Genomic DNA, 15,781 nt, shown 5'->3' on the forward strand with positions numbered 1-15,781 from the left:
TACTTCCATCTGTGTCATTTCTCAATTTCTATCTTCGATACCACTAGTTCTTTCTTCCATCTGTTTAACTCTATTTCGTAAGCTCACTAGTTCATTCTTCATATTTTTTATTGAGTTCTTCAGCTCCAGAATTTCTATTTGGTTTCTTTTTAAAGTTTCAATGTCTTTGGTAAAGTACTCCTTTTGTTCATTGATTTCATTTCTGAGTTCATTAAGCGGTGTATCTGAGTTTCTTTTTATTTCATTGAGGTTTTTTTTTCAGAATTGCAATCTTGAATTCTCTGTCATTTAAATCACATATTTCCAAGTCTTTAAGTTTATCTTCTGGAGGTTTCTCATTTTCTTTCTGAGCTGCCTTATTACCTAGGTTATTCATGTTATTTGATGGATTATTTATCTGCCTAGGCAGTTATGGGAGTGAAATCTGGTTTTTAAAAAAGTGGCACTTCTCTATTTAGCCGGTTAAGAAGAGGTTTTTCTTTTGTTTTCCAATAGGTGGTGCCAAAGTTCAAGTTTTCATTTTCTCTTGCACTGCTCCAGCTTCTTGGATCTCTGTGGGGCAGTGGAAAATGCCTTGTATGCCCTGAGGTGGGCGTCTCCTCTATGACCAGGTCACCGCTGGCTCAGGGCACCACCCCCATTGGGAAATGTGGTGGGTGATGGGGTTCTGAGCCTGTGAGGTCCCAGGGCTGCCCCCTGCAACCAGATGCTGCTGGCGGTGCGGCACTGCCCAAGGTATTCCAGGTGCCCCTGCTGGGATCAGCTGCGATGGGTGGGGTTGGGGTGGGGTGGGCTGGGAGAGGCCATATCCTGCATTTGTGGCTTTGTTCTCCTCCCAGTAATGGCGATCACCAGACCTTAGCTGCTACATCTTTGTATCGCAACCCTTGTCACTGAGATTAGCTGCACTGTGCACCTGACACTCAAGGAGGAATACTTCTGCCTCTCCAGTTCTCAGGACTGCAGATAGTGTGCTCTGTAACGCAACACTCACTGCTACAGCTTCTTCTGGGGCCAGCTGCTAGCTCTGGGAGGGTCAGGGTAGGTGCACAGGCTCCATGGCTTTGTTTTTTGCCTGGACCACAGCTGCTGCACTTCTGTATTCCATCTCTGACCTGCTCGCTGGGTTCAGCCACAGTATGTGCTGATGACTCAGGCAGGAGTGCTTATTCTATGTCTCTGTTCCTCGGGACTGCAGAGAGTGTACACTGCAACCTGATTCGTCCCCTCTCCTGAAACCTGTAGTGAGCTCTGGGCTGCGTCTATGGCACCCATTTCTGCTCTTCTCCCCCCTCGCCCCATTTGCTCTGATTCATCCACCTTCAGATGTTTCAGTGTGCGCACCTCTCAGACATATTTGTGTGTTGAGCAGGGAATCCTTTCTTGAATGATAGTTGTTCAACTTGTTGTAACTTCAAGGGGAGAGACTAGGGGACCTCTCACACTGCCATGCTTCTGATGTCTCAGTCTTTTCTTGAGAGTAGATTTTGATTGGAATAGAGAATGTGAGAGCATTTGAGCACCCAAGGGATGAAAAGAGAGACTTCCCTTGGAAAAATAGAATGAAGAAAATGGATGACAGAATTCCAGTCATTCTTAAGAATGTGTAGGAGGTTTGTAGGAATTGGTTTTAAGTTATTATTTTGAGAGAAGATGATTGGTTAGTTATTTGTTGGTTGGCTGACTGGTTAAGGTGAGAAAGAAAGGAACAGAAGGGAAAGAAGGACATTACAGAAATTCAGCCATACCTTCCTATAGTTATCTGGGCCCTGACGGGGGGGGTGTTAGTAGGGCAGATGGAGGAAACAAGTTCTAGAAATTCAAAGGATCTCATTGTCTTATAAATGGGCACCAGCTTAAACATGCCACAGAGGTTGCTAAGTAAGTCACTTAGGAGCAATCCTTGAGGAGCTAGGTAGTTTAACCTTAGCTGAGGGCAAAATCTGGGAAATTATATTTCTTTGTCTACCAAATTAACACATGACTGCTTTCAGCTCTGGAATATTTGGATTGATACGATTCAGTAATCTGAATAGTTTTCATTAATGAAGAAATAGGCTGCATATGTTAAGCATTAAGGGTTTGCAGTAAAATGTTTATAATTTTACTCCTGGTATAGAGGGTGCAAGGGACAGGGAGGAGGAAGGCTGGGGACTAAGGTCAGGATAGCTTGGGAAGATGAACGTTAGCAATCTTGGTAGTTTGTCGGCGTTATCCAGGATTAATCCTATTCTCAGGGAGGAGTCTAGGTTGTCATAGTCTCCATACCTTTTATTTATATGTCTTGAAAATAAGATTGACTATAGAAAGCCATAGCCAGGATAATGCTGTGCTCAAGAGTAGGTAACGCTTAATACACGCTTTTGGAAAATGTAAATAAATTACAATTGTTACTTTGTTTATCTGTCTCCTTTATTTCAATATATTTGTGGTTAAGACTTTTGGTCAAGTAAACTTAAATACCCGGTAAACATTAGAGCATGATTTAGTAGAAAACAATTTATCACCTTAATTTGAAAAGTACGTTGCATAAGACAATCTACAAACACAGGGAAATAAATCTATAATAGTATAAACATATATACATATATACACATCTAATAATGTAAACTTAAACACTCCTTAGTAGAGTTTTGGGGTGGTGTGCAAAGGACTGGGCCAGCAACAGCAGGCCAATCTTCTACTTTCATCTCTTCCTCTGACCCACAAGGGAACTCTGGGCAAGTCTGTGTCCTGTTCTGGGCATCACTTTCCTCACCATGATTTGAAGGGTTTGGAAGCGATCATCTCAACATTTTTTTTTCTAGCTCAGCGATTATAGGTTTGGCCAAAATTTAAGTTCTTTAGCAACAATGCTCCTCTATTTTGGTGACTTTAATTCTGTCCATTCCGAAGCATCTTTCTGGCTTCCCTTCCTGCCTTATCTCCCTCTCTGTTTCCTTTGTCCTTTTTTTTTTCCTTACACTGTTGTCTCTTCTGAAAGCCCAGGTGGGTGTTCTCATCGATAGAGGGAAGTTTCGAATTTCTTCTCCCAACACTTATAAAAACTTTCATAAAAGGAAACTTCATACATTATACGTTTAATTTTAGCTTCAGAGATGAATGTGTGAGAATGTATTTGTCTAAAAACAATTCTTAAGAAGGAGCCACACCGGCAAAATGGCTGGTCTTGTCGGATGGTAAAATGGCACCATCCACGCTGCTGGTTGGGCACAGTGGTGCTCTGAAGGCATGCTAGTATTGTCTGTCCATTTCACAGGGAGTTTACAAATTCCTCCCTATTAATTTGGACTTGGACACAGTGAACTATTTAATGTCTCTGTGGTAGGTCACCGGATGTGCCTGAAATGTTTACTTACTTGGGGGGCTGTTTTGGCCTGGAATGGGGAAGGGTGAGGCTCCCTCTTACTTGTGGCAGCTGGGGCACCATCCAGTGACATTCAGTTACCTCTAGGCATTTCCCTAGTCAAGATACTGCTGTGACACAGTCCTTCTTACGCTGTGACAATGACTGGATCACACCTCAGAGTGTAGCAGCTGGAGGCCTTACACATGCTGTTAAAAAAATATCAGAATTGAGGTGAAAGTTTTAATTTTAGGCTTTTAAGAGCTGGGCTTAAAAATTTTTTTTTCCAAAGGCTGAGATCAAATTGTTGCTGATCATCTTTTGTATTTTTTTACTGCCACCCATAAAGCTCTTTAACGTCATTCACCAGGCTGTAGCAATACATTTGTAGTACAGGTTACTAAAACCAGTTTAACATAAGTCTGTCTTTGTACTGACTTTATATGGTAAGAAATCTTCAAGCCACAGGTCACATGCAAAGATTTTTAACTTAGTTCAGATTTGTCAGGTCATGCTAATTTCCAATTGGAAACTTGGACTTTCTTTTTAAATGACCGTTTCATCAAGGAAGAATTTACTAACAAGTGTTCTATTTTATAGCCAAGCATAATATATAGAAACTCAACCCTACCGTTATAGGAAGGATATGAAAACTTTTTCTATCGGGGGTCAGAGAAGGGGAAAAAAATCTATTGAAGGTACCACAAATTAAAAATAACAAAACATAATAAGGGTTTTAAACAAAAAACCCATCTGTTTAAGGTTTTTAACTGAGAACAGAAAATGGGAAATTCTGTTCTGGAAGTACACCGTACAATAAATATTCTTCTGTTCTGCTTCAGGAATGAGGACTGAAAGAAAGGGAGAAAGAAAGATGGGAAGAAAGGAAAGCAGACAGTGAAAGGATGGAGTTAGGAGGTAAAGGTAGAGAAGGAAAGGAGCGAATGAGCAGATCCAGGACGTAGGGATGGACACTTTCCACGGGCCAGTCTAATACCCCTCCCAGTTCTGAGCAACCATTAACATGTCCTTGGGAAAAATTACTCCTTCTTCATCTCTTGTTTAATTTCTCACTTTTCATATCCCCTTCTCTGGGCCTGGCCCCGCCCACCAGCTACTGTTCTTGTGACAGTTTTCTCCCCTGACCTTCCCAGACTTGCCCTGGTCTCACCGAGCCCCCGAGCTGTGGGGCAGCCCTCCCCATCTGCAGCCCTGCGTGTTCCCACCCGGCTCCACACCCATCTCTACCACTTACCTTCCCACTCAAAAAACTGCACCCAGAACTCGCCCCTGGAAATCCTCCTGGATTTTGCTTCTCTAACTCAGGAAAGTGGACCGGGGACTCCTCCCTCATTTCTAATTGGAGGCAACACTCAGATGGCGAGAGTCTTCCTCAGACCCTTCATTTCCCCTCCTCTGTCTCCTTCCCTGTTTGATTCCTTTTCTGCTTCTCTCCCTCCCTTCTCTCAGCTTGAAATAGGAAAGAAAATTAAGAGGTGCAATAACTCTTCCAAACAAAGATCACATTTTTCACTCTTGTTCCCTCCAATTAAATCACCACTAAGTATCTGAAGATGGGAGAAGTGAGAAGATAAAGAGGAAAAAAAGAAGAAAGGGGAAAATAAGAATACTGTCAGGCATGGGCAGGAGAAATCCTTTAGTGCTTTGCAACCATCAAGAAGGAAAATAACAAAATTAAAGCCTGTTAAAAAGCAGTGGATTCCCACTGTTGTTTCTCTACCTCCCAAATTTATATTTTTCTCTTTAAATGCAACAATATATTAGCACTTTGTCAATTGAGGAGCGCTTTATAAATGGTAGATGCTGTTCCTTGTTTAACAACTGCTCTGAGTGCCTGATGGAGCTATAGACAGACATATTTAAAGCTCTATAGCCCCCCCGCTCCCCCCACACCCCTGTAATAGGATCTTCAGGGCAACAACTGAAGACCTACCTGTGGGAGGCAAAATTCTCAGATGGCCCCCAAGGATCCCCGCTTCCTGGAATTCATACCCTTGTGTAATTGCCCCCTTTCCCTTGAGTGGAAATTGAACCTAGTGACTCACTTCTGCTGAATAGAATATGGCAAACTGATGGGATGTCACTTCCAAGACTGGGTTACAGAAGACTATGACTTCCATCCTTTGTGCTGGCTTTCCCTTCTGCTTTCCCTCTCACTTGTTCACTCTGATGAAGTCAGTTGTCATCATGTTAGCTGCATTATAGAGAGGTCAGGTGGCAAGGAACTAGGGGCGGCCTCTGCCCAACAGCCAGCAAGGAACTGAAGCTGTCTGTTCACTATCCCGCCAGGAACTAAATCCTGCCAACACCACTAAGTAAGTTTGGAAGCAGATCCTGTCCCAGTCAAGTCTTGAGATGAGGCCCCAGCCAACACTTGGCAGTTTTGTGAGAGAATCTGAGCTGGAGACCTAGGGAAATCAGGTCTGGATTCCTGACCAATAGAAATTTTGAGATAGTAAATGTGTGCTGTTTAAAGCTGCTAAGTTTTGGGGTGATTTGCTACATAGCAGTAAATACCTAGTACACTGCCTTTTAAGTTAACTTCCAAGAGTCCTTTTGGTATCCCAATATACCTAGGTGGGATTCATGATTTGCTTATTGTAAGCCACATTTTGCACCTAGAAAATAATGTTTTAGTAATATTCGTTAGAACTGCCTCGGAAGGGAAAGCTGTGATTCCCACAAGCACAAGAATATTCTCATTATTTCTTCTCTACCATTCTTCCTAGACCAGCTTGGTTCTATCCTCTAAAAACCTTCCCAAATTCCACAGCACCCTCTTCTGACCTATATAATTTAGCTGTGGGTTGTTTATTTTCCTGCATTTTCTCTATATTATTACACATTTGTCCGGTTGGACTATATTATCTTATGATGTATGACTGTGACTTTATTTAGTTCCCTGGGCCATGAAGGTAATCATGAGTCACGTGGTCACTAATCTTGGAAAGAATCAAATGGCTTCTCTGGACTCATTATTGATCCCATGATCATCTGAGGACTTCTGTTGGGTTATTACAACCTGGTCAACTGATGACAAGCAGCAAAACCAGCCAAAATAGCCTGTCACTGGAAGGCTCATGAAGCTAATGCTCATTTTTGCCATCAAGATTATCACAAGAAGTGTTTGTTATGAATGCAAACCCGTAGGAAATGTAATACAAATTGTTTTCTGGACAATAGACACAGTAATGGGCATGTGGCTGTTTGATTTTTTCTAACGTCAACCGTCAAGTAACTCACGATTACTTAGTATGTGTCCAGGGACCCAAAATGAAGTCACTGCTGCTACGCCATAAGACGGTATAGTCCAGCCGGACAGACGTGCAATACGGGAGACAACGTAAGACTATAGACAACCAACCACTGAGTTGTAGAGGTCGTAGTAAGGTGCTCTAGGAGTTTGGGAAGGTTTTTGGGAAAAAGAGGACTGAGCTGGTCTGGGAAGGATGGGTAGCGAAGAGACAATGAATGTGTTGCAGTGCTAGGAAACAATTTCCATCTCCCAGGTGGTTCCAAAGAATATTTCTTTGGCCCTTGAAAGAGGTCATATAAGAAAAAGTGAAAAGCAATTCTTCTGTCATCAGTGCAGTGCCCTTGGCCTGGAGATGTCGCTGGTCCCAGTGAGTGGCTCTTCGGGGAGGAGGCAAACACCACAATTATGTGGAGTTGTTGCATTGTCTTTTCCTTCCTTTGGGCCAGGTTATGCCAGCGGTCGGGAGGATTGTGCTTGGGAAGGATGTGAACATGCCCCTGTGTGTCTGGGTGCGTAAATGTTGCTAAGAACGGCCACGTGGATGTGGTAGGCTGGAACTGCTGGAAAATTAACCACCTGGGAGCAGGTCCTACCAACAACTGACAGCAGTGGGTGCACAGATTTCTCGACTTCCTCATACCTAGGTTGAAGCAGCACTGTGCTGTGTGTTCTAGCCTTCCAGAGTTCTCCAGTGGAATTAAGCTCTGGGCGCCCAGACTGGCAGCGGGCTCGGTAAGGTACCCTTTATTGGCCAACTTATCCACCCGACTACTGGGGCTCCCTTCAGCTCTGAGATACACCACCTGCCCTTGAATGCTTGCCTCAGCTCGTACTTCTGGGGGAACCCAAAGTACACTGTGCATGTAGGGATGCATGTAGTACACTGTGCCACATGTACCCTCTCAGGAAACCCCTTCCACGGCTCCTGCTCAGAGGTGGGAGCTGATTGCGGAGGTGAACAGCACAGTGCTGCTGGCAACCGCACAGGCTCTGTCTGTCAGACCCTCATGCTTGATCTGCTGCCAGTAGCCAGGACGTTAATAAACTGAGCAAAACCCACACGGTACACTTATCACCACTTGCAGGTAGTCTAGCAAGAAAAATATGGTCTTCGTTTCTAAAACAAACAAATCCCATTCCCACTTTGCCCTGTCAGCTTTGCTCCATGTGGGAGCTTCACGCTGTCAATACTTCTCCTGGGTGAGTAGCCTGCAAAGGTTCCGAGTCTGAATGATTACCCCAAAGCAGGAATTGTGGCATAAATTTCCATGTGTGCAATACACATAACAGCTTGCGTTAAATGGACCCTAAACATATGGCATTGTTTTCTGTATTTTCTAACACATGGGCAGTTTCTCGTATCTTAAATCAACTGAATATGAGAAGATTATAGGCAAATCTTCTTGGAGGCTTAGCCACCGGGAAATAGATTTGGTTTGCTTAAATATTTGGGGTGGGATAGATGATGAGGTCCGAAAGGTATCCAAAGACACCTTTCATATTGTCACGTGGTAGCCCAAGGCAAGACCAGGGCATGACTCTGGAATCAGCTGCTCTCTGGACCTGGGCTCAGACCCTCTTCTCTGACACAGGCTGCAGCAGAAGGCAAGCAGAGCCATGGAAAGTGAGCTTGATGAATAGGGGTTGAACAGCTGAGTGCCTTTTTCGCGTGTTACTGACAGGGACCAATGAGTCGTGGAGACCATCTCTCTTCCTGTGCCCCAATGTTGCTTTCATTTTGGATGGATTGTAACCTGTGTATAAGCTTATGTCACTCGCTTAGGGGCCACCAGATAAAGTCCTTAGAAACACTCCAGAACATATAGAATGGATCTGTTTTCTACTGACCAGATTCCATGTAGGAGTGGGGTGAGGCCCCATTCTGAGTTTCAAGACATCAGATTGTATTTTCCCTAAGAGACATCGATTTTACTCACTTCTCAGACGGCTGTACCAAAAAAGGTAGCATTATGCCTGTAGAACACCAGTTCTCTGCAGGGAATGATCAACAAGGAAAGGAAAAAAGCAGCTCATTAGGCATTTCTGCCCTGAGCAGCTCACTTAACCTTGTCAGGCTTCCCAAACCACAGCCCGCTGTGCTGTCCTTATTACTGAAATGGGCCCACCAGTTTCAGGGTGCTGCCCTCCTTGCTCGTTCTGGGGCAACAACTCTACTGGGCCCACAGTTGGCCTGTATGGGACCCTGACGACCATGGTGTGGTCAGAAGCTTTATGGGCTTCGGGTATTTTTGGGCTTGCTCTGCCTGCTCCCTCCTTCATGCCCCCCCAGTATTGTAATGCACACATAGTTAAGGGTTTAGAGAGGGACATTCATACACGGTGTTACCTATGATATCTCTTCTGAGACAGGCATCACCAATCTGCAGGTGGGGCTGGGGTGGGGTGGGCTGTCTACTATAGAAACCAGGCTGCTGAGCTTCCTTCTGGGGAAAAGGAGGGAGCCCTTCCAGTTGGTAAGAAATTCCCCAAACTTCATGTGCCAATAAGTGACCAACGAGCCCCCAACCCGAGCCCCCTTTCTGTGCCAGTTAGGGGTTCTTCCCTGCACCTTCCCTGCTCCATGCTGCGCTCCCCACTGGTCACCCCTTTCAAGGCTGTGAATTGAGCTTCCCTATATAGAAACTGAGGACAGGGCACCCAGGCCCACCCCATTTTATCTCTCCAAACCCCTCATTCTCCCTCCAGGTTGTTGTGGCCAGAAAACAATGATTCTATAGCCCCTTATGTAGAGGAGAAGGGAAAGAAAAAGGAAGAGGTCTCCTGGGCTGGAAACATGTAACGTTTTCTAAGTGACAAAGAGTGGCTTTATGAAACCAGGAAAGAGACAGCTGTTTCCTCAATGGAAACTTCATGCAGTAATACCAGCCTTGGGAAAAGCAACAAGCCAGGGAGGAAGTGTGTGTGGGGTGTGGAAGATGGGCAGCCCTGATTTTTGGCTTTAGCACTTTCCAGCTGTGTCTCTAAGTCCCTTTCCTTCTTCATCTGTATTGAACTTAATTTTGATCACCTCACAGAGCTGTTGTGAGAATTAAAGAAGCCCAAACAGGAGAAGCAATATACAGGATAATGCGAGATACCTATCAAGATGCTTAGGGAGTTGGCGTTCATTGCAGAGATGCCGAATGGGGGAGAGGACCTGCCTTGCATAGGGCCTGTCCTCCCTCCTCCATCCTCTGTGTCCTGCCGGCTGTCCCTGTCCCTCAGTGCTCCCACCGCATCTGGGCTCACCCGGCGCCAGCTGCAGTTGCGCGCGGCCGCCTCTAGATGGAACTTTCTCACCAACAGAAGGCCGGGCCGCCGCTGCCCGCGCGCGGGGCGACCAGGGCGCTCCCTCCGCCTGTCGCCGCTGCAGGTGCAGGGCGCCGGGGCGGTAACTCGTGGGGAGGGCCGCGGGACTGTGCACGTCAGCCCGGCGAGTTTCCATGAGCTCGAGGCGAAGGGAATCCCGAGGTTTCCCTCAGAAACCCAGCAGCCACGCGGCGCGGTCACCAGGAGTTCCTGCGGGTGTCCGCGGCTCCTTGAATCAGCTCAATAAAATGACCGTCACTGTGACCGCCCGCGGCCCCCTCAGTGCTGTGCCCGCAGCAGGGCTGTGTCGTGTCCACCACGCGCTTCGGCGGCTCGGTGGAGGGCACCCCCGAGATCCCCCGGGGCGAGGGTGCGGGAGACTGTCGCCCAAGCTGCGGGGCAGGACGAATGGCGGAGCAGCCGCGCGGCTGGAGGCAAACTTTGCAGGGGGACCGCGCGGCCGGCCGATTCTACTTTGAGCATCCCCGAAAAGAGAGCGTGTGGCGGGACACTTGCCATCTACCATGTATTCTTACAGGGACCCTTTTCGGAGCTGTGCTCGGGAACCAGGAGCCCCGGCTTGCGGTCCCCGACTCCGTGCTCCGGGTGGGTGGCGGTCGCGCGGCGCCTGCCCGCGTGGGTCCCGCGCTGGGCAGGCAGTCGGAGCTGCTTAGCTCCTTTCCAGCCGTATGCCTCCTTCTATCCACCCCCTCCCCGCCTCTCTCCCCCTTCCCCGCCGCCTTTGGGTCCTCCCTTTTCTGTTGGGGGCGGGATGCTAGGGGTGATTTTAAAAATCAGAACTGTTGACATTTCTGGTCCCCGCGCGGGTGAGGGCTGAGGCGATGATGCGCGGAGGGGAATCCGCCGAGCGTCCCTCTCTGCGCCCGCGCCCGCGCCGGGGCAGCTCAGTGACAGCGACATCCAGGGGCTCCTGCCCCACGGGGTTCCTCCTTCCGTTTCCAGAGGTGACTGGTTGGCGCGAAGCGATTGGCGACTCCGGGCGCGATCCCGGCCGCGGCTCCCCGCGCCGCGCCGGGTGAATGGCCGCGGGCGGAGGATCGGGAGGCGCCGGGCGCAGACCAATCGCGGCCGCCGGTGGGAGTATTTGTTATTCACATGGAAGAGACTTGGCGCCGGCAGGGCCAGCTCAGCCCCCTCAGCCCCGAGACCAGCCACAAGTGCGGCTGCGGCGCTCGCCTCACGCGGCGGCGGCGGCGGCGGCGGCGCTGACATGGAGCTGCGGTGTCCCCGCCGGCTTCCTCACCGCGCCCTCTGCGGGGAGCAGGGTAAGACTCGCTGAGCGCAGACCCAGGAAGAGAGGAGAGCCAGTGCCGAACCGCAGGAAGAAGCCCCCGCCCCAACTCCCCCCAAACGCCGTGTTGGAGGAAAAGGGGACCTCCCCCCACCCCCCCGCCCCGTATTGGATTCCCCTTTCCGTTTTCTTCTCCCAAACCGTTCAGTGTAGAGCCAACCAGGTGCACCGTTCCTTCTCGGATCACTTTAGTGATTTGCTTTTCCTGGGCACGGTCCATGGCCTTGCACCCCCGGAGTCTGGGAGAGAACTGGCAGGCGGAGGGGACGGGAATGGGGGGCGAGGGAGAGCGGGCACCAGGGGGCGAGGGGCTGGCCGGGCATTGGCGCTTGATTGGGTGTCTGTTGATTTTACGTGGCAAAGAACAAGGCAGCCACCCCTCTTGTCTTCCCATGATTACATTCCAGTGAAGAGGTTCAGAAAAGAGGGAGGCTTAGCTCGGGACTGCCAAGTCTTGGAGATGTGATCCCCCAAAAGTTTAGCCGGCGAATGGGAGCCTGAAGGGCGAGGGAAGGGGGCTGGCGCCCAGGTCGCTCTGCGGGCGCGCGGCGGCGGATTTCCAGGCGCCCTCCCTCGGCTGGCCTGCCCTGGGTGACCTCCCGGACCTGCCCTGGCGGAATCCGGACTTGCCCGCCGAGATGACGAGGTACCTCCGTTCTGCGAATCTAACTAACGGGAGGGATTTCTGAAGTTAGAGATGCGTTGGGGTAACCCCCGTCTTCCTGAGCGTGGGGCTGGGCGATGCATGTCTGACCAGGACCTGGGAAGATGGGGGTCGCGGCAGAAGCCCGGCGGCTGGGGCGTCCTCGAGACCCCGCATCCCCGCACCGCGTACGCCTGCCTGGAGTTTGCGTTCTCGGAGTTGGCGCGGCGAGGCTGGGATTTCCGCGCCCCCCCTTTTGTGGCTTTCGGGAAAACACTGGAGTTCCGTGTCCTGTTGGGGGCGGGGGGAGGGGAGGAGGAATGATCCCGAGTATCTTGAGTTTAAGAAGCAAAGGCAAATGCGCCCAACAGCTCCTCCCAAGCACCTGCGGCCAGTCTGGCCCCAGTTTCGCGCGGACCCGCGCGGGGCGTGGGCGCTTCGGGCGGCCAGGTGCGGTGGGGCGGAGGCTGGATCCCCGCGCGCTCCTGGGGCGGCGCAGGCAGATCCCGGCGGCGCGGGAGAGGCGAGAGCCACCAGGTACTTCTCCCAAGGCCCAGGTCTCTCCTCGAACCCGGGTTCATCAGCTGAAGGAACCCAGAAGAAAAAGGAAGATGCGGTGGAGAAGAGGGGAGGGGGCCGGGGTGAGTGGCTGCGGGCTGAGACAGCGGTAGAGGGAGAGAACCCTCTGAGCCGCACGGGGAGCCAGCCCATCTGCTCTGCCAAATAGCTCGGAGACCCTTGAGGTTCGTACAGTTGGCGAAAATATAATAGAATCACACACACACACACCAAAACCCGTCTGTCTGACGCGCTCCCTTAGTGCAAATGAAAGGCAGAGGGACGTGCGAGTCACTCAACTGCGCAAGACGGCACCCTCACGCTTCCTTGAAGATTGTTTTCCCCGGGGCCCAAACTGCAGAGCTTGGGGTCAGATGTCTGCGGCCGGGGATGGCTGGAGTGAAAATAGACCTGTTCACCAGCTGCAGAAACCCAAACCTCTCAGTTCTCGCCCTGGGAGGGAATGCCGTGTTTGCCATTTGGGGTGATCCTTTCCCACAGACCTGACGGCGTGGGAGTCTCTCTCGCGAACACTCAAGAGTATACTACTGTCTCCACCACTTACCCCGATTGAATACCAATTCTGCCAAAGGACAGAACTGGAAATCAGGGTTGGTAATGGAGATACAAGAAAAATAAAAAACGGGACAAATGCATTCCGATGATAGCGTGTATTTTGCTTGAAAGAAAAAAATAAAAAGAGAAAAAGAGCCACCAGCAGGTAGATCTTGGATAAACACTTGACTGTAATTTCTATTTTCCGTTATGAAATTGTTTGTCAATAATTGCAAATGGCTACAGAAACCACTTTAGCGTACCTTAGCCACTTGCTTGTGAATAATGTCTTGAAAGATCTCTGGAGGAGACAGAATAGCCTGTCAGAAACTCATTGCCTGGTGTTTGAAAATGTGTGGTTTGATAATTTTGAAGAGAAAAGCCATATTCATCAGGGAAAATGAAGTAAGAGTTTTAAATGTAGTTTTTCCATTTCAGAGTCAACTATAGGTTGTATCATACCTGAGATAAAGACAGAGAATTCTTGCTTTAAAATCTGGGACTTGGGGAGAAATAGCTGAGGGGAAGCTCTCTAGGAGAGGATTTTACCCAGAATAAAGAAAAAAGATGCTGAGAACACAGCTGTATTGTGTTATTTAGGCTTGATTTGTTCTATTTGGTTTGTGTTAGCTAGTTTTGCCTGGCCATGCAAATTATGACTACTTGAATAATTCTAAAAACATCTAAATCCAAAAGGAATAGATACAAGGCAGAGTTGAGCTTCAATGAGTTCAGGAGAAAGTTAGAGGTCTGGAGAGATGTGCTCTATTCAAAGTTGGCTGGGTAGGTTGGAGCTGCTATAGGGCTCGTTTAATCAGTATTTACGTAGCAAACAACTAGCTGATATTCATGTTGACAATCCAATGCGAATCTTTGTGTAAGAATGTTCCATTGTCTTCAGGGCACGAGGCACTGTACACACACACTCCTGGTAGCAATGATGATTTGCCTTCCAAGTTTCTTACCGTCTCCCTCCTGTAGTTAGAATGCCCAACATGAAGAGATCCTTGCTTTAGTCTGGGAAGTGGAGTTGCTCTGTTCCAATGTCTTAAACAGAAGATGCTGCCTATATTTATCTCTTAACTGGACTCAGCTAAGACCTGGCCCATCTCCAAGCCTGTTGAATAGGCTGGCTTTCGAAGGGTCAGGAAACTGTCTCTGTTTTCTTGTCCAACTTGACTGGACATTACCAGACTCACACATGCACTTTGCTGAGGAGAAACCGTCACTAGCATTGTTTGAGGTGAGGATGTGAACAGAGAGCCAACTGGGACATATCGTTTCCATCCTAAGAGCGGGGTTTTCTGTCTGCTAGGAATTTATATCCCTTTCTTCCCCTTCCCCTCCCTCCTTCCCTCCCTCCTTCCCTCCCTCCTTCCCTCCCTCCCTCCCTCCCTCCCTCCCTCCCTCCCTCCCTCCCTCCCTCCCTCCCTCCCTTCTTTGCTTCCCTCCCTCTCTCTTCTTTCTTTTCTTTTCTTTTCTCTTTTCTTTTCTTTTCTTTTCTTTTCTTTTCTTTTCTTTTCTTTTCTTTTCTTTTCTTTTCTTTTCTTTCTTCTCTCACTCTTTCTTGGCTCAGAGAGGTGTTTTCTTTGATTTTCATACCTACTTGGTGCTTTGACAAGTGGTGACTAACTCACTGACTAAGGACCTTGAATGTGATGCATTCTGATGCTAGGACCTGCCTTCTGAGTGGTGGACCCTGTTGGAGTGATTTAAGGGGCACTGCTGAGAGGCTCCTGATAATTCCCTTCTTTGGCTTATTACATTGCCAGTCTTTACCATTATTAGAGAGCTTTCTTTGGTAAAGAAATTATGGATCTCCTGGAAATTATCTTATAAATGCAGATGTTCCAACTGGGAGACGACAGTAATGTATCTTCTGGTTTTGATACCTGTTAATGAATCTACTCGCTCCTTGGGGAGGGCCAAGGTAAGGAGAGAACCAGGTCTTAAGATTATGACCTGTAGGACACATCAGTACTGAGGCAGGGAGGACAGCCCGGTCTGGGGGTTGGGGGTGGGGGGGGTGGGGAGGGAGCAGGTGAGCAGAAGTAGGAAGATGCAGGAGACGCCCACAAAGGGTATGTGGAGATTATTGAGCACCTGTGTTCCCAGTTTCATACTTTTCCAGATGAGGTTATACCTAAAGATAGAAATCTGCTGGTTGTTTATTGGCTAACTTTTCCAGTGGTAATGACCCTTAGTTGTAGAAGCTCTGTATTATATCCTGCATACAACTTAGGAAGGTTTCCGATTGTCCTCTTTTCACTGCAGAAGAATATCTTGTCACCACTTCCTGCAGAATAGCCTCTTGGATGTTCCAAGTGTTCATGATATTCAGCACCCAGGTCAGATATTACGCTTCCATTGACTTTTCCTCGGTGTCCTTCCCAGTTTTCCTTCGATATCCTTCTATTTCTGGGACACATGACTTGTTAAGATCTGATCAGCCCTGAGTGGGAAAGGAAAGTGTTTTTTTTTCTCTTCAGGTCTTCTAAGCACAGTACTCCAGCAAAATATTTGCGTTCTGGGATTGGTTGTTAAACTAATAATACCCGTGTACATTCTTATAATACTGGCAGTTTATAAAGTACCTTTGCATGCATTATATCATTTCATTTCACAATCGGGAGAGGTGGCCAGAAATCATTCCTCAGTTTAGAAACAAAGAAACTGAGCCCAGGCTAAGTGACCTGCCCAATGTCATATAGTGAGTACTGGTGGAAGTGAGATTAGAATCAGGGACTTCTCAGACCCCAGGCGGCCACACTCAGAGTCCCT

The 15,781-nt window shown here is 48.4% G+C and overlaps 1 protein-coding gene across 4 annotated transcripts in view; it reads left to right on the top strand.

Moving 5' to 3' along the window:
• The first annotated feature begins 10,870 nt into the window (after positions 1-10,870).
• GRM8 (glutamate metabotropic receptor 8) overlaps positions 10,871-15,781 on the top strand; it is a 681,950-nt gene continuing 677,039 nt past the window's right edge. The window contains exon 1 of one of the 4 annotated variants that reach the window (XM_074315645.2): positions 10,871-11,218. The gene's annotated coding sequence lies outside the window, so the exon portion shown is untranslated. Of the gene's footprint in view, positions 11,219-11,638; positions 11,891-15,781 lie in introns of those variants that run through there. The other 3 variants (XM_019749052.3, XM_019749054.3, XM_019749053.3) reach the window with 3 other exon arrangements.

Source organism: Rhinolophus sinicus, chromosome 8, assembly GCF_057876585.1.
Source record: "Rhinolophus sinicus isolate RSI-liver-muscle chromosome 8, RSI-T2T, whole genome shotgun sequence".
In the NCBI taxonomy this organism is placed as follows: Eukaryota; Metazoa; Chordata; class Mammalia; order Chiroptera; family Rhinolophidae; genus Rhinolophus; species Rhinolophus sinicus.